General features: G+C 44.0%; 1 pseudogene; it reads right to left on the bottom strand.

Moving 5' to 3' along the window:
- Positions 1–606: 606 nt before the first annotated feature.
- Positions 607–3,106, bottom strand: LOC125408884 (protein SPT2 homolog pseudogene; annotated as a pseudogene).
- Positions 3,107–24,467: the final 21,361 nt, after the last annotated feature.

A 24,467-nucleotide genomic window follows, 5' to 3' on the forward strand; every position in this document is an offset into this window, starting at 1 on the left:
TGTTTTGGTAGTTAGTACCTCTTTCTACGGCCTACTAAACCTCCCAGTTAAAAAAAGGGGCTGGAAAGATAGAGCAATGGTTAAGAGCGCTGGCTTCTCTGGTAGAGAACCAGGATTCGGTTTCTAGCATCCACATAGCAGCTCATGATTGTAACTTCAGTTCCAGGGTATCTGATACTCTCTCCCAGCCTCCGTAGGCACAGCTCAGAAGGTGTCTACTGCTCCTGCAGAGGACCCAAGTTAGATTCTCAGTACCCACATCAGACCTTCACAACGGCCTGTAACTTCTGACTCCCTCCTTAGGTACTCAGGCATCTCCCCTCACAGAATGGAAGTAAGGGGAAGGGAAGACAGGGGAGGAATTAAAAATAGAGCAATTCATTTAAAAATTTAAATTAATAGCCAGGAGGTGGTGGCACATTCCTTTAATCTCATCACTCGGGAGGCAGAGGCAAGCGAATCTCTGTGTTCTAAGCCAGCCTGGTCTACAAAGCAAGTTCCAGGACAGCCAGAGCTACATAAAAACCCAGTCTTGAATAAAGAAACAAACAAACAAATGAAATTTAAGTTACATTTTCTTTATTTTGTATTCATGTGTGTGTTGTCTGTGTGTGGGTATGAACTTTTATTTATTTGCTTGCAGCATTCAAAGAAGGGCTAGGCCCTTCCCAGGACAAGTATGACTGAGCTCTGGATAGTACCCACTCACACCTCAATCTTTGTCTCCATTCAAAGTAGCAAAGGAACAATAAAAGACCAGCCGACTGGTAGTTGTCCCCCACATGAGCGTGCATAGCTCCTCAGGATCTAAATCTGCACCGGTGAATGGATAACTTCACCAGAGCACACGGCACACATGGTATCACCCTGCACTACAGATTCCACACTGGGCTCTTTGAGAACACTGAGAACGCAGTATGCTCAAATGATAGCCTGCAATGACAGGACAGTGTGCATTCCCTCATTCCTTCCTTCTGAGTGCCCCAGTGTCAATCCAAACTGGTACGGGGCTTGTTCAGTCTGAAGGCAGAAATCCTTGCAACAGTGTCCTAGATTCACAAAGTTAGCAGGAGCTCACATCAGGAAGCTTCTGCTTCTTGGCCTTTCGGCGTTTCATTTCTTCCTTCTCACGCTTCATCTCCAGGAAGTCCTCTTGCCTTCCTAGTCTTAAACTCCTGGCTTCCTCCTTCTGCTGCTCCTGCCAGCTGCTCTCCATGTGACGTAGGGAATAGTCACTTTCATCTTTATACTTTTGTCGGTCATAGCCAAAGATTTCCCGAATGTGCTTGGATATTTCTTCCTGAGGGTCTCCTTCATCTTCGATGAAATCATCCATGTCTGAGTCATATTCATCATCACTTTCTTCTTTACATTCCCTAAGCCTTTTGTAGCCAGTCGGGAACGGTAGACTTTGAGGACCTGGGACAGATCTGTAGCCAGACGGCAGAGGCTTCCTTCCATTTATCTGTCCATTGCTTGGCTTACTAAAAATATTCTTTGAAGAAATTGTTTCTGAGACAACAGTACACTTGGGTTTTATGGGGAGGCCTGGGCTACTAACTGTGCGTCCAGGTCCCAAGCTGCTCACTGGTCTTCCAGGGCCTGAACTGACAGTCCGTCCAGCTGGAATAGAACCACTTAGAGATCTCCCAGGGTCACTGACTGACTGCCCAGGGGGACCTAGGCTGCTCACTGGTCGTCGGTTGTCATGTGGACTGTTTACAGGCCACCTAGGACCTCCAGAACTGCTCAAAGGTCTTCCAGAACCACCAGGGCCACTGACGGGTCTCCCAGGGCCAGTGGAGCTGCTGGCAGGTCGTCCAGGACCATTTGTACCATTGACTGGTAGTCCAGAGGGATGCGGATGGCTGGCCAGCTTTCTGATCCCACTGCCGGATTGCTCGGGTCCTGAACTGGAGCTGCCATTCTGGCGCCTGGGCATCGTGCCAGAACTAACTGTGGGCCGAGCTGTCCCTGGGCTAGGTCGTCCAGAAGCTGAGTCGCTGTTGCTGCCTGGCTGTCTGATACCTGGACTCTTAGCTTCGTTGTGTGGGAAGGCTGTGGGCCCTGGTTTGGAATGGCTGGGATGAGAAGGAAGAGGTTTTCTGGCTTTCTGTTCAGAAGCAGACTTCTGAGTCCCACTAGCAGAAGTCTTTGGGACAGTTGGTGAACAGGTGCTGGGCTGGGGCTTGCTAACCCCAAGGAAGACAAGTCTGTTATATGAGGGTTGGGAGCTACTGCCAGATCCGGTCTTGGTCCTCGCTCCTGGAGTGGATTTGCATGGAGACAAAGCTACTTGCCTCTCATTGCCTGTGCTGGGTCTGAATGTCTTCTCAGCAGGAGGAAACAGCAATCCTTTGGAAGAAGGCTGCCTGTCCCCAGAACCCTTGCTGGGTTTTGTGCCCACACTGTCTCTATGAGAGGGAGACACAGGCAGAGGGAGTTTGGCTTCTGCCTCAGGTTTCTTGTTCTTATGCATTCGTTCAAGAAACTCTCGCTCCCTGAGTTCCTTTGCAGTCAAGGGCCTCTCTTCTGCTTTTCTCACTGCCTTGACCTCCACTGGTTCGAACTGCTTCTTCTCAGCTAACCTCATTAAGTCAGTGAAGGTCATGGTGGGAGGGGCCCTTTTAAGGGGGGCCTTTGGTTGGCTTCCAGCTTTGAGAGGCTCTTGGTCCTCCTTGAATTCCTGCTCCAACTCACCTTGACTGCAGTCTAGGAACTCTCCCGCCTCCTCCTCAGACTCTGGGTCAGTTCCCTGGTTCGGGCGGCTTTCTGCCCTCTGCCTCTTCTTTGTCTTTTGCTTAACAGGAATCCCATCGTAGCCATGAAAATTGTCCTTTGTCCTTCTGGCCATAGCTCTGGCTCTCCTGTCGTGTTTGAGCTCAATTCGTTTTCTGACTAGTTCTTCTCGCCTGCTTTTCTCCTCTAAGGCGGTCCGCCGAAGCTCCTCTTCCTTCCTCCTCAGGAAAGCTTGCACAGCTGCCGGCTGGACACCTTTTACCTTTGGGTCTTTCTTAGGAGGCCCCACTGCCAAACTGTATCTTTTCGGTACTTGGTTGATACCTTGTCCTTTGGAAGCAATCAGGAGGATTTCTTTGAAGTCCATGTCTGCCCGAAAAGAAAAGTCCGGCTGGGCCAGGGCCTCGGGACGCAGCAGACGCGAGTCTTGTTGCTGGCAGTGCGAATTCTAATTGGTTTTAATAGTAAAAACCCGGAGTCAGATATTAGGGCATGGAAGCTAAAAAGATCAGAGAAACAGAACAGCCAGTCACTAGTTCTTACCTCCAAAAATCTTCAGACCGAATGCGGTATCCTCTCTCTACAAGTGCTCAGACTGAACGCTGCCTCTATGAAACTTCAGACTGAATCACAAGCCCCTGCCCCGCTCCCCTCCGGATTTATATTCCTCTCTAAGCCCCGCCCACCTGTATCACCACCTCCTGTCTCCACCTCTCAAGTGCTGGGATTAAAGGCGTGAGCTGCCAGCCATACTTTCTGTTTCTCTTTTAGGTGGATTCCAACCCGTGTAGCCTAGGATGGCCTTGACCTCACAGAGGTCCGCCTGCCTTTGTCTCCCGAGCGCTGGGATTAAAGGTGTGAGCTGCCACTCGGTTCTGTTTCTCTTTTAGGTGCATTCCAACTCGCGTAGCCTACTGTGGCCTTGGACTCTCAGAGACCCCGTTTGGCTCTGTCTCCCGAGTGCTGGGATTAAACGCGTGTTCCACCATTACCTGGCCTCTATGGCTAACTAGTAGCTAGTTATGCACTCTGATCTTCAGGCAAGTTTTATTTGTTAAAACAAAATACCACCACATTTCCTGATAGTTATTATCCATTGAGCTGTTTCAATGGCCTTTTTTAAAAAAAACACTTTAGCTGTAAAGATTGGATTCTGAGTGCTGGTGACTTTGAGGCATAACTCTGAAGAAGACCTTGACCTGTGTGTGTTCTCCATAACCCCAGCCCCTGAAGTCAAGTTCTTTCTGAGGATTGTTGACAGGTTAGGACAAAGGAAAATCACAACTCACCGTTCAGAAGTCAAATAAAATATAACAGCCTATGAATTGATGTGAATTAATCCAGCATGGTAGAAAACATGAATCAGAATTCCTGTTATATTTCACATATCAGGGTGATTCACTAAGTAAAAAGATAAAACCCAACATGGTATGAAGAACCAGTTTTTGTTTTTTGTTTTTGTTTTGAGACAGGATGTCATTGTGTAGCCATGGCTGTTCTGAAACTCACTCCGAAGCCCAGGCTGGCCTCTAAAACACAGAGATCTATCTGCCTCTACCTCCCACTTGCTGGGATTAAAGGTGTGGGCCAATCACCTCTCGCTGAAGAACGAGGTTTTACCCATAACTGCCATGTACAATAGGGGCTGGCAAGGTGTCTGAGCTGACAGAGGTTAGATGGGAGGAGAAAATACCCCCAGAACTGCTGTCCTTCGACCTCTACATGTGTGCTGTGGCAGATGTGTGCATAGGCAATGCTTTACAATGAAGCCTGTTGGAGTTACCAGAGACATCCAGTAGGTGACACTGTTTACATTCGTACTGGAAGACTTGTAGATGCACATTTGTTCATGTACATTTTGCTTTGCGAAGCCCTTAACTAAAAATGGTCTTACTTCCTTATTTGTCAATCACACACATTGTGGAAAACGTATTGTCAAAAATATTCACCTCGATCTGGCAGCAAAATGACAGAGACTGCTGGTAGACATTGCTCCTGGACCCCTGGGCCTTGGCCACCCCGTCAGATTTTAGCAGTAAACTTTTTTTAGCAGACAGTGGATCATTCAGTTACAGGGAGACCATGCTCAGAAATTGATGTTCACCATGCTAAGTCATAGCTGGTCCTTTACAGCTTCTATGGAAAGTGCTGACGGCTGTTGATTGAGGCTTACCCCTGGGCAAGGGTTTGAGCCTCCCTAGGAAACCTTTCTGAGAAAGGAACTGGGAAATGGGAACCCAAAAATCCAAGACTCAGAAGAGGGTACATGGGAGCTGCCTTCATGCAGAGCACAGATGTGCTTCCAGGAATATTCTGGGACTTTGGAGACAAGGTTAGATCTCTAGGGGTGGGGTTGGCTCGTGTAACTGAGAATGCACTGGCAGGAAGACTTTCCCAGCAATAAGATCAAAAATGCATGCTCGTTTTACCCCTCCCCCTACTTTTTAGAGTTGGACACTACAGGTAGAGTTGCCCAACAAGGGTTTCCTGGGCAGTGGGGCTGACATATGGTTCTCTGCCGTGTAGGGTGCTTCCAGGAGGAGGAGGAGGAGTAGAACCCTCTCTCTCATGAACAGATCGGAGAATCTCAACACTTATTTCTTTCATCCTTTCTCAGAGACGTTGACTGTCCCTGTTTATAGGCACATCTGGGCTTCTGCCATCCTTTCTTCCAGAACAAGGCAGACGACAGCGTAGAGCAAGAAAACTCTTGCTCTAACACTCGGAGTCCGGTGCTAGCCTGGACCATCAGTTATTTCTCTACTAGACCCCAACACAAACTATCTCTCTCTGGACCAGCGTGGAGGAGATGGGAATAAAGACACGACTCACATGGTTTTATTGGGAGGGAGATTCTCAGAGATCCCCTCATGAAATCCTGAGTTCACATCCTAAAGAATTTCCTCTGTTTAGTCTCCAAACAGTTCTAATACCATAATTTAACTGAGGGTGAAATATATTAGCATTCTGTCTCCTAGGTAACCAGGTGAATGGCCTTTCATCATGTCCACAACTACCTGTCTGCTTCATACGCTATTACAAAGAAAGGAGCAAAACATCCTGACCCTTTGTTAGGTTAGCGACAGCCTGTCTGGCAGGATACGTGACCCATCTCAGGTGTGGCGTATGGCTTGATGGCTTGGCTGCCCTGCCATATAGAAATATGGGCCTACAGAAAACTTTCTTGAGATCAGCACAGAGATGATAACGTTCCCATTTAAGTTTTTATCAGTATTAAAGAACTTATCATGGATTTGTTGATTTTAACGGAGCCTAGAGAAACAATTCATTGGTTAAGAGTCCATGCTGTTCCTGTAGAGGACCTGGGATCAGCTTAGAGCCACCTGTAACTCCAGATCCAAGAGATCTGATGGCCTCTTCTGGCCTCTGAGAGCACCTGTATTCACATGCATATACACGAACAGATACATACATACATGCATAGGCAATAAGTAAATAAATATTGTTGTTGTTTGAGACAGGGTTTCTCTGTATATCACTGGCTGTCCTGGAACTTACTCTGTAGACCAGGCTGGCCTTGAACTCAGAGATCCCCCCTGCCTCTGCTTCACGAGTGCTCAGATTAAAGGCTGTATCACCATTCCCAGTCTATGTATTCTTTTTAAGAAGAGATTTGTATAAGGGACTTATCGGAGAAGTCATAAAAGAGAATCTAGGTAGAAACAATGGGCCTATCAAGGAGTGACATACAAACATACATTATAGAACACACCCTCTACATAAAACAGCTGCCACCTTCACCAGACCACGTGTGTTTACTTGTAAGAGGTCACAGGACTTGGCCTACTGAATGGTAGTGTTCCTAGAAGGAAGTGGTGAGGTGGGTCACTGAACTTCCACCTGAGAATCTAGATTCTTCTCCTTGCCATTTGTATGCCATAATTGAATGTGGTTTTGGGATCTCAGGAGGTGTGAGATCATACAGGGTAGAGAAAGTTAACCAAAGAGGCCCCATGTATGTAGCTATGAGGAAACCATCATCCATGCTGGATACAGACTTCACAGTCTGTTTGGGGATCACCCATGCTCTTGCCAGTAACCTCTCACCAACGACAACCACTTCTGCTCTTTCGTTGGGATCAGGGCAGCTCTCCTACTGATTTTCCATCTGCTCAAAAGAGTTTCTGTCTACATTTCTGGGATACAGAGAGGTCAGGGCGCCCTGGATTTTATAGATCATAGTGGAGGTCTGGTCACCGCTGACGTCATTTCACGGTCTCCTTCCTAGCTGTCCTCTGACTACACTGACCGTCTCCAGTTGCCTGATTTCACCTGCTTGCTCCTCCTTGGAGCATTTGATACATTCGTCAACTCCTCTGAGAAGGCACTTGCCAAATGTCGGTGTCGTTCTCCTTAAGTCTCGGCTCAGTTATTTCTCAGAGAATCCCACGGGGTCACCAAGCACTGCTGTCTTCTTCAGTCATCTCCTTAGCACCCATCACCATCTAACGTGCTGTGGAATTCATCCATTCACTTTTGTATCTACTAAAACATGACACTTTCCTGAGCAGATCTGTCTCGGTCACTGCTCTGCCTCCCACCGCACCTATAATACACCTTGGTACATAAAGGTCAATCAGTGGGCTCTTGTTAAACAGATGGCAAGGAAAACAAACACCTCTTTCCTTCCTTTGACTTAAGAAGTGAGGTTAGAGACAGTATCAGGACAATGAACCGCAAGGAATAAAACTATCTACAGAACAGACTTGATGTCAAAATTTAATTTTTTCTTTGTGTGTGTGTGTGTGTGTACATGTGTGTGCAAATGCACATGAGTGTGAAGGTCATCCCTGGTTGAGTAGGTGGATCCCTGTGAGTTCAAGGCTAGCCTGGTCTACAAGTGAATTCCAGGACAGCCAGGGTTGTTACACAGAGAAACCCTGTCTGGAGAAACCAACCAGACACAAACAAAAAATAATGAGAGAAATATAATAAAGGCTTAACTTCAACTACTAAGATGTGGAGAATTTTACTCCTAATAATTATCCAGGCATCCTTCTTATCTTTAAAAATGGTATTAAAGCATGATATTCAAGGTTGACCTACAAGCCAGATTTATTTTATTATTTTTTGATTTATTTGGTGTTTTGGGGGTGGAGTTGGAGGTCAGGGGACAACTCTCTCCCTTCAGATTGTTTTGAAGTAGAGGTTTGTTCGTTTCCTCCCCTGCATCTACTCAAGGGTAGTTGACCCATGAAATTTCAGCTGATTTCCCTTTATCCAGCTCCCATCTCAGAGGAAGAGTGCTGGGGTTACAGACACTCGCCACCATGTCCTTCATTTTAAGGGGTTTCGAGGAATGTAACTCGGGTTATAAGCATTGTGTGTTAAGTGTTTTTACCAGCTAAGCCGTCAGAGTCCTGCTCTGCTGACTTCCGCCCAGAGTTCGGTCAAGTTGCCTCACCGTGGCGAAAGGGATCTGAGGACAGGTCTAACCCGAGGGAAAGGACTCACATGCTCACCCTTCCTGTCAGGTCTCGTTCTTGTTCAGCTTTAATTATAATTTTCTTACCCTAATTGTCTATAATTTCTTTGCTCTAATTCTCTGTCTCAATTCTAATTCCAATTACAAATCTTTTTTCTAATTTTTTTTTGTTTTGTTTTGGTTTGGTTTGGTTTTTCAAGACAGGGTTTCTCTGTAGCTTTGGAGCCTATCCTGGAACTAGCTCTTGTCGACCAGGCTGGTCTTGAACTTACAGAAATCTGCCTGCCTCTGTCTCCCGAGTGCTATCTCTTTTCTAATTCATTTTTGTTCCAATTATTTACGTTTCTCTTCTTCTTCTTCCTTTTCCTACATACTTTATTCTTATTGTTATGGCTTTTGTCTCTTTAAGAGGCAAGCCACGCCCACCCCTGGCGGCCCCTCCCCCATCTTAAATATCTCACTGTCCTCTCTTGGGGTGCAAGTCTCCCTGCTTCCCCCTTCTCTGTCTCTTTCTCCTTTTCTCTCTCTCTCTCTCTTTCTCTCTCTCTCTCTCTCTTTCTCTCTCTCTGTCCCCCTTTTCCCTTTCCCCTTTCCCCTCCATAACCATGTGAATAAATATTCAACCTCACTCTACATGTTGTGTCTATCCATGTCTCTGTCTCCTGCCTGCCCGGGACCAGCAACTGCTCTGGGGATCTTGCAGGGACCGGCAGCTGTTTCTGTCTGGTACGGGCTGCTCCCAGAGCCCGCTGCCTGCCGCCACATGGCCCCGCTGCAAGCTGCCGCTGACAAAAAGTCATAAAACTTATACATTCTTTACTCTTTCAATCTTATTTCTTTCCACTGTTACAAATTCCCAAGCATATATATTCTTTAGTAACTTGTTAGTAATAAAAAGCTACAAGGAAAATTCTCAGGGACACAGGCATCCTTTGAATATGTGTAGTAAAACTTATCAGCTAGTTTGTAGCTAACTGCAGACGCAGCTGTGGCGAGGTTCCAGCCCTCTCTTAAAGGAGCTGCTACAGCTTACAATGGGAGAAAACTAAACCATTAAGAGATTTAAGAAAAAGGCAAAGAATACGTGCTTTATTATACATTCCTTAAGTGTGATTAATAGTTTCTGGACATGGTGAGTCAATAAACTGTCTTTTTTTTTCCTCTCTGTTTTTTTTAATTGATATTTATTGAGCTCTACATTTTTCTCTGCTCCCCTCCCTGCCTCTCTCCTCCCCCTTCAACCCTCCCCCAAGGTCCCCATGCTCCCAATTTACTCAGGAGATCTTGTCTTTTTCTATTTTCTAGTTCCCATGTAGATCTATGTAAGTCTCTCTTAGTGTCCTCATTGTTACCTAAGTTCTCTGGGATTGTGGTTTGTAGAATGGCTTTCTTTGCTTTATGTTTAAAAACCACCTATGAGTAAATGTCATAATTATCTTTCTGTGTCTGGGTTACCTCACTCAAAATAATGTTTTCTAGCTCCATCCATTTTCCTGCAAAATTCAAGCTGTTTTTTTTTATTTCCTGCTGTGTAGTACTCTGTTGTGTAAATGCACCACATTTTTCTTATCCATTCTTTCGTCAAGGGGCAGTTAGGTTGTTTCCAGGTTCTGGTTATGATAAACAAAGCTGCTATGAACATAGTTGAGTATATGTCCTTGTGGCACGATTGAGCATCCTTTGGATATATACCCAAAAGCGATATTAATGGGTCTTAAGGAAGGTTGTTTCCTAATTTTCTGAGAAATTGCCACACTGACATCCAAAGGGGTTGTACCAGCTTGCATTCCCACTAGCAATGCAGACATGTTCCCTTTCTCCCACAATCTCTCCAGCATAAGTTGTCATCAGTTAAACAGTCTTTTTTTTTTTTTAATCACCTGAATCTCAGGACCTAAACAAAAACAGTCTAGTGCATCAAAAGTTGGTACAAAGTGTTAATTGCTATTTTGAGTCAGAGCGGGGAGGTGTCCATGCAGGAAATTTAGGGCAACATAGGTACCTTTGATCTCCCCAAGGACTGTTGTACGATAAGGACAGACACATGTAATACCGCCCTAACTTGTCATAAATCTTTGAAGGACTTAAATCTAGCAAGGCCAGACATCTGCAGTTTCACTCTGTGGAACTTCCTCTTGTGATCACTCTACAAGGACTTGTGTCTGGTCAAATCATACTGTCAGGAAGTTAATTATAGAGAACAGGCTTCTAAGTTTTTTTTTTTATTGCAGTAAGGGGCAAAAGGTTTGACTGTCTTATTTTTCAGAATTACACAGTTTGGGGGAAAAGTTATCCTACTGATACAACACAGGAAAATTATGCCTGGCAAATGAGGAATACACTGCTTAAGAATTCCAAAATTGCCAGGTGGTGGTGTTGCACGCCTTTAATCTCAGCTCCCGAGAGGCAGAGGCAGGCAGATCTTTGTGAGTTCGAGGCCAGCCTGGTCTAGAAGAGCTAGTTCCAGGACAGGCTCCAAAGCTACAGAGAAACCCTGTCTCGAAAAAACAAAACAAACAAATAAAAAAAGAGTCTCAAAGTTGAGTTAGAAGGGGGCATGTTAGCACACAAGAGAATTTGCAGTTAGAGACAGCCAGTTATTCAAAAGGAGTATTTTTCACGGGCTGTGCCTGTGTGAATTTAACCTCCATCTGACGTGTAAATCTAAATGTCAGCTGACCTATTGCATAACCATGACTAAGCCATCTCTCTGTTCCTCACACTGGTTTAATTCTGAAGGGGAATCTTGTATTTGTCAGACCTGGCTGTGGCATACATCACAGGCATCCTGATTCCAGCTGTTGTAACTTAAAAAACACCGCTAAGAAAAATCACACCATGCAACAGCGTTTCCATGGGAGGTTTATTGGAAGAGCAGAGAGAAGGGTTAGAGAAGGGGACACGGGTGGGGGGGGGGGTGGGGGGGTGGGGGGGTGGGGGGGGTGGGGGGGTGGGGGGGGGTGGGGGGGTGGGGGGGGTGGGCAGAGACCAGTCCCTGGGGACAAGAGTGGCAGAAGAGGAAGAGAGAGAGAGAATAAGAGAAAGAGATGGGAGATGGGCAACCTACCTTTTAGAAGGGAGCATAGTGAATGTGCACAGGAGGTGATCTTAGGGACTGCAACTGAAAAAATATCCTGTCAGGACCCTAAGTACAGACTAACACAGATGCTTAAATACTAATACCGACAGTCAGTCATGGGAGTCTGTCACGTGAGCCGGTCACGTGAGTGCAACCTACATGAAGTGGAGATTGAAAATGCTAGAATGGCTACATACATGGAGGAAAAATAAAATTATCACTTACAAACGGAATATTGACTCCATTATTTGTGAGAATCACCTAACAAGAAATGATTTCCCTAGGCACGGTGGCGCATGCCTTCAATCCCAGTACCCAGGCAGACCCACTTGGTTTACCAAGTGAGTTCCAGGACAGCAAGGGCTTCACAGAGAAACCCTGCCTAGAAACAAACAAACAAAAAACAAAACATTCCATCTAGAAGGGGTTTCTATAGTCTTGAAAGAACCAGGAACCTCTGTGAATTCTTTGATATATCCTGCTGGTAGCTTTTGAACAAAGCTTTTCATACTTTCATATTCAATATGGTTTCTCCTGTAGGAATCCTGTTTCTCTGTGTGTCGACATCAAAAACTATTTTCTTTTTTTGTTTGTTGTTTGTTTGGGGGGATGGTTTCTCTGTGTAGCCTTGGCTATCCTAGAACTTGTTCTGTAGACCAGGCTAGCCTCAAATTCACAGAGATCCACCTGCCTCTGCCTCCCAAGTGTGTGACACCACCACCCGGCAGGAACTGTTTTCTTACAGACTTTCAAGTGGCTTTTCCTGCCAAAATCTTCTTAGGTCAATGGATGTTTCTTTTGTCAGAAAAGTTTTTCCAGTCATTATATCACCAGTACATCCTCTCTTGCTGAATTCTCTGGTATACATTTAAAGCTGACCTATACAATCATCTTTATTCTTTGCATTCATAAGAGTTCTTTCCACCATGTATTCCAAAAGTTTTCACACATTTCTTACACTGGAAGAGTCTCCTCCCCTGTGTGAATTCTCTCATGGACACTAAGGATTGCCTTTTGTACAAAAGTTTCCCCACATTCATTACACTTAAATGGTTTCTCTCCAGTGTGGAATCTTTGGTGTACTCTGAGGGTTGATATCCAGTCAAAATTTTCCCATAGTCCAACATCTAAACAGTTTCTTTCCTGTGTAAATCCTTTGATGTTGAAGAAGATACGTTTGCCAGAAGGGTTTTTCCCAGCCATTACATTGCTGTTTTTAATCCACCGTGAATTCTTTGATTTATGTTGATGTTTGATTTCTGACTAAAAGTTTTCCACATACATTACATTGAAAGAATTTTTCTCCTATGTGAATTCTATGATGATCTCTGAGGGTTGATTTCTGGACAGATACTTACTTACCCACACCCACTACATCTATATGGTTTCTCTCCTGTGTGGATTCTCTCATGTCCCCTGAGAGCTGACTTCTAGACAAATGTTTTCTCACATTCGTTACATTTATATGACTTATCTACTGTGGTGTGACTTCTGGGAGAAAGCCTTTTCACATTCATTACATGCAGATGGTTTCCTGCCTGTTTGCATGAGATGTCCTTCCTGACAGAAGGATTTCCCACATCGGTTGCATTTGTATGGTTTTATCTCACCGTGAACCTTTGCGTATTTTGTGTAGTGTCCAATAGGGCATGTTGTCATGACAGCTAGAGGACTTATCCTCAGTGTGGGTCCAGCATTAGGTTCTAACGCACTCTCCTCCTGTGAAAGTTTCCTGAGGTCGAATGACGTGTGAATGCCGGCAGTTATTCCCACACGCAATACATTCAGAGTTTCAGACTCAGGTTCAAGTCATTGTCTCCCTCCAGAGCTGACCTTTTAGAGGATTTCTCACACTGGTAAGGACCAGGGTGTTTCTCTGTGCTACTTCTGTGGTCAGAGACAGTTGTCTTACCATAGTGTTCCCTATATTCATCTTCTTTGCAGGGTTTCTCTTCTGCATGAGAGCTCTTAAGTATGACAAAGTCAGCCTGAACACATGTAGACTTTCCAGTTGTTACCACTGAAATCTTGTTTCAGTGTTTGAAACTTCAGGTGCTCAGGAAGATTCTCCATATAGCTGAGGGTTTTCATCCTTTTGTTACATTGGTAATAGCTCTCTCCTGTTGGAGTCCTATCAAACCTAATTGTGAAAGGCAGTTTCTCACATCTTTTGTGGTAACCTGATTTTTTCTGTTGAATAGTTTGTATTATTAATGACAGATTCAGAAGAGCTTTGCCAGCTCACGCCCCATGAGTCACATTTGCAGGAAACCTCGACTGAGCAAAGGTTTTCTTGAAACTCCTTTTCTGTTACACTGGATCAGTCACAGTCTTCCAATACGATGTATTTCATTAGCATGGACTCTTCAGTAATAATACCTGACAGCAACAACTTTCATATGTTGATATGCGGGAGTTATTGCTTAACCTCTCACTTATCCTTGAGCCGTGTGATTCACAGGACTCCAGACAAGTACTATATAATCTGATGAAAAGAAAGCTTATCTCGTAACTCCATGTTATTCTATTCTGTCATCCCTAATTTGTTCTAGAAGAACTCAAACGGAGATGCATCCACCCATACTGTTCTCAGAGTCCCCATCTGATGTGACAGGTGAGGTGTAGTTTTAAATGGGGCATCATGGAGGCCTTGTATAAATATGACACAGTTAAGGAAGGTCTGACCTGGAAGCTGGGGAGACAGCTTAGTGCTTTAGAGAACTTGCTGCTATTGCAGAGGGATCATGTGTGTTTCCCAGCACCTATCCAGGCAGCTCACGTCACCTGTACTCCAGGTCCAGGGGTAGGAATGATAGGATTAAAGGGTAGATCATCGAATCTACTTTTAAACTAAAAAGCAACTAGTCTCAAATGTTTTCATTTGCTGTGGGAGCTCCTTCCGCTCCTTCAGTCAATCGCCGCTGAGTTTGAATATGGATTTTCGTATATTGTTGGGGCTGTGGACCCCCAGACCCTGAATTTCCTGTAAACAACGTGTTATGCTTGCAGCTGCTCTGAGCACAAGACCCTCAGGAGTTCCTCATGGCAGAGGAGTGGTTTCTGGTGGGTTTGGCTGGGGCGTGGCTATCCCTATATAAGCTGCCCTGGAACACAATAAAGGGGCATTCAAGGATGACCCAGTCTCTGTCTCTGTGTGTATGTGTGTGTTCTAATGTTCAGCCCCTTGCCCAGCTTGCGAACCGTCCCATAATGCAGGCGGTACACCCCAGGCATAGTACCGTAGTCCATGTAGTAGCATAGATGTACAGTATATTGATACAAATTTAAGGTTATTTTTTCAAATATTTAAACCTTTTATTGACATCAGACATTTGAACTTGAACATTTTAAAATCTTACAGTATATTATTACATTTGAGATTTTTGTATACACAAAGATAAAATAGCTCATGTGTTCATATTGATACTTGGGGTTCAAAGTCAGGGCTTTGAATTTGAATTTGTGATTCTCAGGGACAAAAGTGATAATAGGATCACAGTGTTAATATTTTTAGCTTTCAAGCATAGCATGTGCATATAGTAACAAGTCAAATATAAACAATCTGTGTTTTATATATATAGTGAAATTAGTATTGTGTCAGTAAAGAAATATAAGATTGTATATGTGGAAATAAGTGAACATACACACCAATGTCTTTGATTTGTCTTTTATTAAAATCAGAATCAACATCCAAGAGGAGGCCACACTGTTTCAAACAGGACTTAAAGGGGAATATTAGGAGTTGGTTGTCCAAGTCTTTGTGAACTGTAAGGGAGGGTCCTTCCATTCAGGCTTTATCTAGATGGACAAGGAAGAGAATCATAATATAAATATCTGATATACACGGTATCTGATATTCGACCTATGTGAAAGTGTCCTTGCACCCCACCACCCCCGCCAATGACATCACAGCCCACAAATTGAGAACCTCTGTCTTAAGCCAAGCTTTCTGAATTTTCATAACAGTATTATAAAATAGGATAAAATATTTTAGAGAGAAGTCAAGTCAGACAATTTACTATAGTAAACAAGCATATCATTTTACCTCTTAAGTCTTTATAGAAGAGACTGGAGGGATGGCTCAGCAGTTAAGAGCATTGGCTGCTCTTCCAGAGGTCCTGAGTTACCCATATGGTGGCTCACAATCATCTATAATGAGATCTGGTGCCCTCTTCTGGCCTGCAGGCATACATGCAGGCAGAACACTGTATACATAATAAATAATTTTTTTTGAAAAAAAATCTTTATAGAGAGGCTTAAATAGCTAACATCAAGTTTACATACAGTGGTAGCATCTGCTATCTGAAAGCGAAAGTACATTTTGCTATGTGGTGTAGTTCATAGGAAAGACGAGGTAGAGTTAAGTATTTGTTATAAGTCTATATCAAAGCCATCTTTCTTTTTATATTTCTTTATTTATTATGTATAAAATATTCTGTATATATTGTATACAATATTCTCTCTGTATGTATGTCTGCAGGCCAGAAGAGGGCACCAGACCTCATTACAGATGGTTGTGAGCCACCATGTTGTTGCTGGGAATTGAACTCAGGTCCTTTGAAAGAGCTGGCAATGCTCTTAACCAATGAGCCATCTCTCCAGCCCCTCAAAGCCTTCTTTCTTTTCAAGACTTTATTATGTATGCAGTTCTGCTTGCATGTATGCTTGCAGCCAGAAGAGGGCACCAGATCTCAAAATAGATGGTGATGAGCCATAAGCAACCACGTAGTTGCCGGGAATTGAATTCGGGGTCTCTGGAAGAGCAGTCAGTGCTATGAATCTCTGAGCCATCTCTCCAGCCCCCTAAAGTCAGTCATCTCTTAACTTTATTTGAAAAGGTCAAGTCAGTGAGATCACAGTCAGTCAGTTACCTAGGCAAAATGCATCCATTGCAAGATCAGCCTCAGATGGCAAACATAGTTTTTTTGTGAACTGGGAACAAACCCACTTTCCTATAGCACTCATCTCAAACACTATTACCAAATATTCATTCTTGAGTAGCTGTGAAACTATTAATAACAATTTCAAATATTAGAGGCAGCACATGCTCATCTTAGTAAACAGGTTTGGATAGTTGCAATAATATGACAAGAGGCAGAATAATGGATTTAAGTTACATTGTGTAATGAGTTTTAGGTTATTTTTGCTATACTGTATATATGTTTCTACTCTTGTTTGAGGTATTTTTGTATATTGATACAAATTTAAGGTTATTTTGTTGTATTATTGTAGTGGTTTTGAATGTAACTGGTCCTCATAATCTCATAGGGAGTGGCACTATTAGGAGATATGTCTTTGTTGGAGTTTGTGTGACCTTGCTGGAGGAAATGTGTCACTGCAGGGTGGGCTTTGAGGATTCCCATGCTCAGGATACCCCTGAGTTTCTCAGTCGACTTCCTGTTGCCTGCAAGATATAGGACTCTCAGCTGTAACTCCAGCACCACCCCTGCCTGCATGCCTTCATGCTCCCTACCATGGTACTGTACTGAACTTCTGAAACTGTAAGCAAGTTTCCTCAATTAAATGTTTTCTTTATAAAAGTTGCTGTGGTCACCAGGTGGTGGTGGTGCATGCCTTTAATCCCAGCATTTGGGATACAGAGGCAGGCAGATCTCTATGAGTTCAAGGCTAGCCTGGTCTACAGAGTGAGTTCCAGGACAGCCGGTGCTGTTACATAGAGAAATCCTATTTCAAAAAGCAAAAACAAAACAGTAACAATAAAGATGCTGTGGTCATGGTGTCTCTTTACAGTGGAGACAAGTCCCTGATACTCCATCTTTTTTTTTTTAAACTAGGATTTAACTGTCATACTTATTACTCTTGACTGATCTTCTCTCTCTTAGTTCACCTTATATTTTATGGTGTATTTTATCTAGTGCTCTACAAGAACTAAAGGGATTCAGTTTGTTTTTAGGCATATTTGCCATTTTGAAAGTTTCTGTTCAAAGTCTTTTGCTCACTTTTCAGTTAGCTTTTCTCCCACATCTTCAGTTAAGTGGTCTCTTCTTAGTTACTTGCTCTATATACCTGTACTGTAACTCTCTGACTTTTTTGTCCTTTTACTGTTATTTTAAATTTATATTTGGTGTATGTGGTTTGTACACAGGTATATACGTGTTCATGCTGAAGTCATTATATATTATATATCATTGTCTTCCTGTCTCATTTTATTTGAGTCTGAAACTAATCGTCTTGGCTAGGATGGCTGGCCAATGAACTCCTAGAATCTGTGTGTCTCCAATATTAGGGTCACAGCCACATGTGACCATGACTATATATTTAATGTGGTTGCTGAGGATTCTAATTCAGATCCTCACGCATATATGACAAACACTCTTACTATTGAGCCATTTCTCAAGCCTATACTGAAAGGTTTGATGTCAATTTGACACAAACTAGAGTCATCTGAGAGGAGGGAACCTTGGTAATTGATGGGGGAGGTCCCAGCCTGCTGTAGTTGGTACCATCCCTTGGCTGGTGGTCTTCTATAGGAGGGTGGCTGAGCATGCCATGGGGAGCAAGTCAGTAAGCTGCACCCTTTCTTAGCTAACTAAGACTACATCTCCCAGAATGCTCCGCGTCTACTCAGTTGGCTCATCCTGGTGTGCTTGGAAGATTTAGGGAATAGTAACATACTATGGAAAGTCTATTTTGATACCTGAAGCCCAAGTTCTACCGAGCTCCAGAGACTGTGGGTTAGACTTTATAACTCAGGAGCAAGTGCAATGTGCATCTTGCACAACATCTTGGTTGCAGGGGGCCAAGCTGCAAAATGCAACAAGGATCAATAAGGGAAGCTTGTTTATGGACTGGATATTACACTTCTATTAAGGAAAGTTACCATGACTTCTGTTACTTGTAACTGTACTGGGATTAGGTAGGTAATTGGGGGGGGTGTCACTTCTTAGCGATGCATATCAAATTATTTCAAGCATACCATATGTACTTTTGGGCTAGAGATATCTCATACATGTTTGCCTATTGAATCTAGGTATTTTCTTCCTTTTTTTTTTTTTTTTTGAGACAGGGTTTCTCTATAGCTTTGGAAGCTGTCCTGGAACTTGTTCTGAACTCACAGAGATCTGCCTGTCTCTGTCTCCTGAGTGCTGGGATTAAAGGCACGTACCACCACCGCCCTGTTTAGGTATGTTTTTTGTTTCCCACATTTTATGTGAGGAAAATGCCCGCATGCACGTGCGTGCATGTGCCGGTGCATGCATGTGCTGGTGAGGGCTGAAATAGGGTTCTCTCCTTCCACTATGTCGGTCATGGGATTCAACTCAGGATGTCAAAGTTGGCAGCAAATATCCGGGACTACAGAAATGGCTCAGTAAGTAGTTAAGAGCACTGGCTGCTCTTCCAGAGGACCCAGGTTCAATGCCAACACCTACACGGCAGCTCACAACTGTCTGTAACTCCAGTTCAGGGGATCTGACAACTTCACACCAATGCACATAAAACAAAATTAAATAAATTTACCCTCTGAGCTATCTTGCCCTATCTTGCTAGCCTTGGAAAACTATTTTAATATGAAGCTTATACTGGGAAAAGTCTAGACTGTCCATTTAGTTGCTTAGCTCTTCCCTACACACTGAAATATTTTCTCTTGCTAGGAGAAAGGCATTCAGACTCAAGAGGATCTACAAAACTCCGCAGCAAAACTGTTTGAGGAAGAAAGGTTATTCCATATCTGCTTGCATATTGCCCCAGGAAATGTTAGCTTTTGGGAGTTGCCACCCGTGTTGGTGTGTGGGGTTCTTCAGTGGTGCAGATACTGGCCAGTCACTTTTGCTCCTGCAAGTAACCCCAATAAATCTACTGATTCATCAAACTAGACTTGAATTCTTTTTGGGCCTGCTGTTGATGCCCTGTTTAGGGTGAAGAGACATTTGTTCATGTCTCCCCAGAAAGTCATGTAACACAGTTCCTAAGTGTCCTTAAACTCAGAGTGACCTAGAGAAGACATATATGAACAGCTATTGTGAACAAAACTGTACATTGAAACAAAATTTAGAAAATCGAGTACACTTTTATTGCGCAAGAATAACACCTGTGATTCTGTCTCTGAAAAAAAATAATAAAAGCTTCCCCCCCTTCCCGAGACAGAGTTTTCAGAGGTCCTGAGTCAATTCCCAACAACAACAACTACATGGTGCCTCACAACCATCTGTAATGAGGTCTGGTTGATGGAGAAGGGTCATGTTACTTTCATTGGTTAATAAAGAGACTGCCTTGGCCTTTTTGATAGGCCAGCCCTTACGTGGGTGGAGTAGACAGAACAGATTTATGGGAGAAAGAAAGCAGAAGCAGGCAGTCACCATCACTCTCCTCTCCAAGACAGCTACAGGTTAGAATCCTCCTGGTAAGCCACCACCTCATGGTGCTACACAGATTATTATAATGGGTTAGATCAATATGTAAGAGTTAGCTAATAAAAGGCTACAGATAATGGGCCAAGCAATGTTTAAAAGAATACAGTTTCCATGTAATTATTTCAGGGGTAAAGCTAGCTGGGAGGTGGGCGGCGGGAAGCGGCCCACCGCTCCTTCTACATCTGGTGCCCTCTTGAGGAAGAGACTGGTCAGGCGTCCTCATCAACTTAGACCATGAAACCCAATAAGGACAAATTCAACAGAACCAGCATATATGGGCTGCCCATACATCCTTCAGCATTTCCAGGGATTGCAATGCCAGCAGGAAGCTAGTCAAGCAATGTTGTGCAAAGGAACACAGGGAATCTCAAGTGAGTCACAGACCCAACAGCCTTGGAACTTATAACCCTGTAGTGGGGAAAGCAGCATGTTCCTGGTTGTAGACGTGTAGTATGTTCTTTCTCCATGCATCAGGCCGTCAGGACAAGCCTTGGATCAACCTGGCTCCTAATGTTTTTTTAAAAAATTACATTTACTGAAGCCAGATAGTGATGATACACACCTTAAATCCCAGCACTCGAGAGGCAGAGGCAGGCGGATCTCTGAGTTTGAGGCCAGACAGTTCCAGGACAGCCAGAGCTACAGAGAAACCCTGATTTGAAAAATGAAAAAAACAAAAAACCTGAATTTACATGTATTCATGTATTACATATTATGTGTATGTATATACAGTGTAACCTGTGAAAGTCAGGTCTCTCCCACCACATGACTTGGGAACTAAAGTCAGTTTGTCGGGATTGGTAGCAAGTACCTCTACCCACTGAGTTACCTTGCTGGCAGAGATGAAATGTCTTTTTTTTTCCCCTGATTTACACACACACACACACACACACACACACACACACACACACACACACACTGCGGCGCACCATGCCCGTCTGTGCTCTATGTGCCACCATACAGTTCATGAACTGGGCAAGGGGCTGGAGATTGAAACACAGAAAGACACACAGAGACATGGGTCATCCTTGAAAAAGGAATGCCCCCTTTATTGTGTACCAGAGCCGCTTATATAGAGATCCTTAACTGAAAGCCATGCCCCAGTCAAACCCACCAGAAACCATTCTCCTGCCATCAGGAACTTCTGAGGGTCTCGTGTTCAGAGCAGCTGCAGGCTGTCTCAGAGCAGAGGAAAACAAGTTGTTTACAAGAAATTCAGGATCTGGGGGTTCACAGCTCCCAACAATACACCCATATACACACACACAGAGATGAAATGTTAAAACAGGATTTTTAACTTTTTGTTTCACAGGATGAAGGTCTTGTAAGACTTTTAGATAAGATACCTTCAATGACTCACCCAGGAAGGCTGTGAACTACTGAGCTGCCGTTTTCCTGTTATTGTCAACTGAGAAAACCCTTGCAAAGTCAGCAAACTTTTTACATTTAAGGGTTTTTGGTTTTTTTTTTTGGTTTGGTTTCCTGTGTTTTTATTTTATTTTTTAAGTTTCCCAGAGCCAAAACAGACAACTTTGGAAAGTTTGAACTATAACATTGTTTTGGGATTCTCTGACACCTGGGTAAAATCATGAGTGTCAAATACTGTGATGTTGTGTGAGATCAGTTGGGCCCCTATAGAGCGGAGAAGGCACTGGGGCTATCGGGGCACAGTGGGAAAAGCCTCTGCTTTGACTATTTGCCCATTTCTGCTTCTGCAGACCTCTCCACACCAGCTGTGTGCCATGATGTGGCCTAGGCTGGACCTCCTTGTCTCACCTGCTGTTCTCAAAGCTGGCCTACCTCTGTTATCAAATAGACTGCAGTAGCTCTGGGAACGGTATTGTCGTCATGCCTGGGTCTTATGCGGTTGGACGACCAAGAATGGCTTCTGATCTAGGAAGTGTTCTGTCTGGGCTCTTATTTTTCTGCTCTGAGAGGAATCCTGAGAGTTTGCTCTTCCAGGTGAACAGCCTGTACACAGAGCCCCTCTGCTGCCTACTCCCCAGGAGCTGTTGTTTCACAGAGATGGATCTGTAAAACAAATTCATTTTAGGGACAAGCATCTGACTGTTGGAATTCATTACAACCTCAATCCCACAGGAGGGAGATAACACTGAAGAAAGAGCCAGTGGACATGAAAGGAGAACATCAGAAATCCCAGAACATACCTGACACAGGCAAGCTCTTCCGTACTGGGAGCAGCCACTTGATGCTGGCCTAGGGAGGTGTTACATCAGCCGACAAGAGATAGATTACACCTGTCCTTCAACCCCCCCCCTTTTTAAAAACCTGATTCAGCTCTCATCTCCAACAGCCTGAATCTCACTGTTTGAATTCTTCTTTAACATCTTCATACTCATACAAGATGGATGAGGAAAGATCAAACTTCTCTGTTGATTTAGGCAGATGTTTAGGTAGCCCAGGGAGATCAGAACCTGGCTGATCCTCCTGTGGAGGTTGTATGCCAGTGCCCAAGTTAGAAGGTGGGGCGGGGCTCAAGCCTAGGGCCTTTAGTATGATAGGTGATATCCCTACCCAATGAGCTACAGCCCCAGTGCCTCGGTTATTTTGAATGTCAACGGTTCCACTAACTTCTTCAGAATGATGTCAGGTTTGCATCCAGTTTTACAAACATCTTCTAAACATGGTAGCCAACGGTCTCTTACTGGGGCTCAGTGACCTGCACTTTGCTGTTGATTTTACAGGTGCTGGTTTGTCTAGAAATCTATAAACACCAAGAGGCATCAGCTGACAGATGAGAAGCCAGAAATCTTACTCAGGTCACTCAACTTGCTGGTGACAGCTGGGATTAACGTGCCTCTTTCTGACTCCAGAGCTCCGGGAGACCTAGCTCCTGCGTGCGCAATAGTTGAGGTTACAAACCTGCCTTGTGCATCCTGGACCCGGCCCAGAGTCCCTGTGCATCCAGCACAACCTGGAAACACCTCCACTAGCCTTCCACCGCCTGGAGCCCACCAGTGTTTAAGAATGTTGGCGGTGCAGAGAGGAGGTCCAGGAATTTTCTTATCCTTTTCTCAGTGGCAGTTCCACACACTCACACCAGGTGCCGGCCCTCTACTTCAGCATGCATCTGAAGAGATTGCCACACCACTTCTGCCCAGTACAAAAGCCAGAGGACAAGGCTAAGGAGAAGCTAGGAAGCAGGTGTGTGTGTGTGTGTGTGTGTGTGTGTGTGTGTGTGTGTGTGTGTGTGGCGCAAAACAACAAAAACCTCCAACGTTTCAAAACTACATTTCCCCTAAACTTCTGTGCCTTTTAGCATTTTCTGCTTTTAGGATTGCTTCAGGATAAAGTTTCCAAAAGGCTGTGAAGGAGGTGGAAGAAACTGAATGATTGCATTGTTACCAAAAGCAAAGGAGTGTCTTGCTGGGTCTTGAATGAAGTAACAGCATTTTCTGACACAGGACTTGGGAAACAACTGGAATAATTATCATTGTATTGGGAAATATGTGAAAAGAGAAGTTACATAAAAAAGGTTTTTGTTGTTTTGTTTTGTTTTTTAAAACATCTATCTGTTTATTTACTTGAGAGCATGTTTGGCACAGGGGAGAATAATTACTTTGGCTAAAGACAGGTCTCTCTCTCTCTCTCTCTCTCTCTTTCTCTCTCTCTCCCTCCCTCTCTCTCTTCTGGTTTTTCAAGACAGTAACAGTCCTGACTGTCTTGAAACTTGCTTTGTAGACCAAACTGGCCTCGAACTCACTGAGATCTGCCAGCCTCTACCTCCTGAATGCTGGGATTAAAGGTGTGCGCCACCACCGCCCTGCTGGTCCTTCTCTCTTAGTGAAACACAGTCCTCTCCCACTGAGTGCAGCTTCTGGAGGGAGACACATGAGGACACCTGCCTAGCCAGTCTGGCAATCAATGGGGTGATGTGTCACAGACAGATTACCTTCAAACCCTATCTCAACTCTGCAACCTGGGCTCCCCATCCCTTTCTTATAGCAGAGAGGACCCTATAAGGCTTGAACTCACAGAGATGAACCTGTCTCTGTCTCCCAAGACCTAGGATTAAAGGTGTGTGCTAGCTGGGCAGTGGTGGCACACACCTTTATTCCCAGCATTCGGGAGGCAGAGGCAGGTGGATCTCTGTGAGTTCGAGGCCAGACTGGTCTACAAGAGCTAGTGCCAGGACAGGCTCCAAAGCCACAGAGGAACCCTGTCTTGAAAAACAAACAAGTAAATAAAGGCATGTGCTACTACCACCTGACTTCTTTTTCTTAAACTGGGAATTAATCTCATAACCATTACATGCCAGACAAGTGCCATACCACAGAGTTACAGTCTCAATCTTTTTATTCTCTTTTACTGTTTTTTTAAGGATATTAGTTTTTATTATTTTAAATAATGTATGTATGGGCTGGAGAGATGGCTCAGCAGTTAAAAGCACCGACTACTCTTTCAGAGGACCCAGGTTCAATTCATAGCACCCACAGGGAAGCTCACACCTGTCTGTAGCTCCAAGATCTGACACCCTCACACAGACATACAGGCAGGGAAAACACCAATGCACATGAAATAAAAATAATTTATATAAAAACAATTTGTGGCAATCCTGATCCAGACACAGAGCAAACAAGATGTGACTGCCTCACCGAAAAAGGAACCAAGCAACATGACTAACATAGACAAGAATAATGGGCCAATTTAAGATGTAAGAATTAATTAATAAGAAGCTTGAGATACTAGGCCAATCAGTTTATAACTAAAAAAAAATGTGTGTGTGAGTGTGTGAGAAGGTGCCTGGAGAATCCAGAGGCATCAGATCCCCTGCACCTGAAGTAACCAGTTGTAAGTCACATGCAATATG

The sequence above is a fragment of the Myodes glareolus genome, chromosome 14 (genome assembly GCF_982192425.1).
Source record: "Myodes glareolus chromosome 14, mMyoGla1.1, whole genome shotgun sequence".
NCBI classification, from domain to species: domain Eukaryota; kingdom Metazoa; phylum Chordata; class Mammalia; order Rodentia; family Cricetidae; genus Myodes; species Myodes glareolus.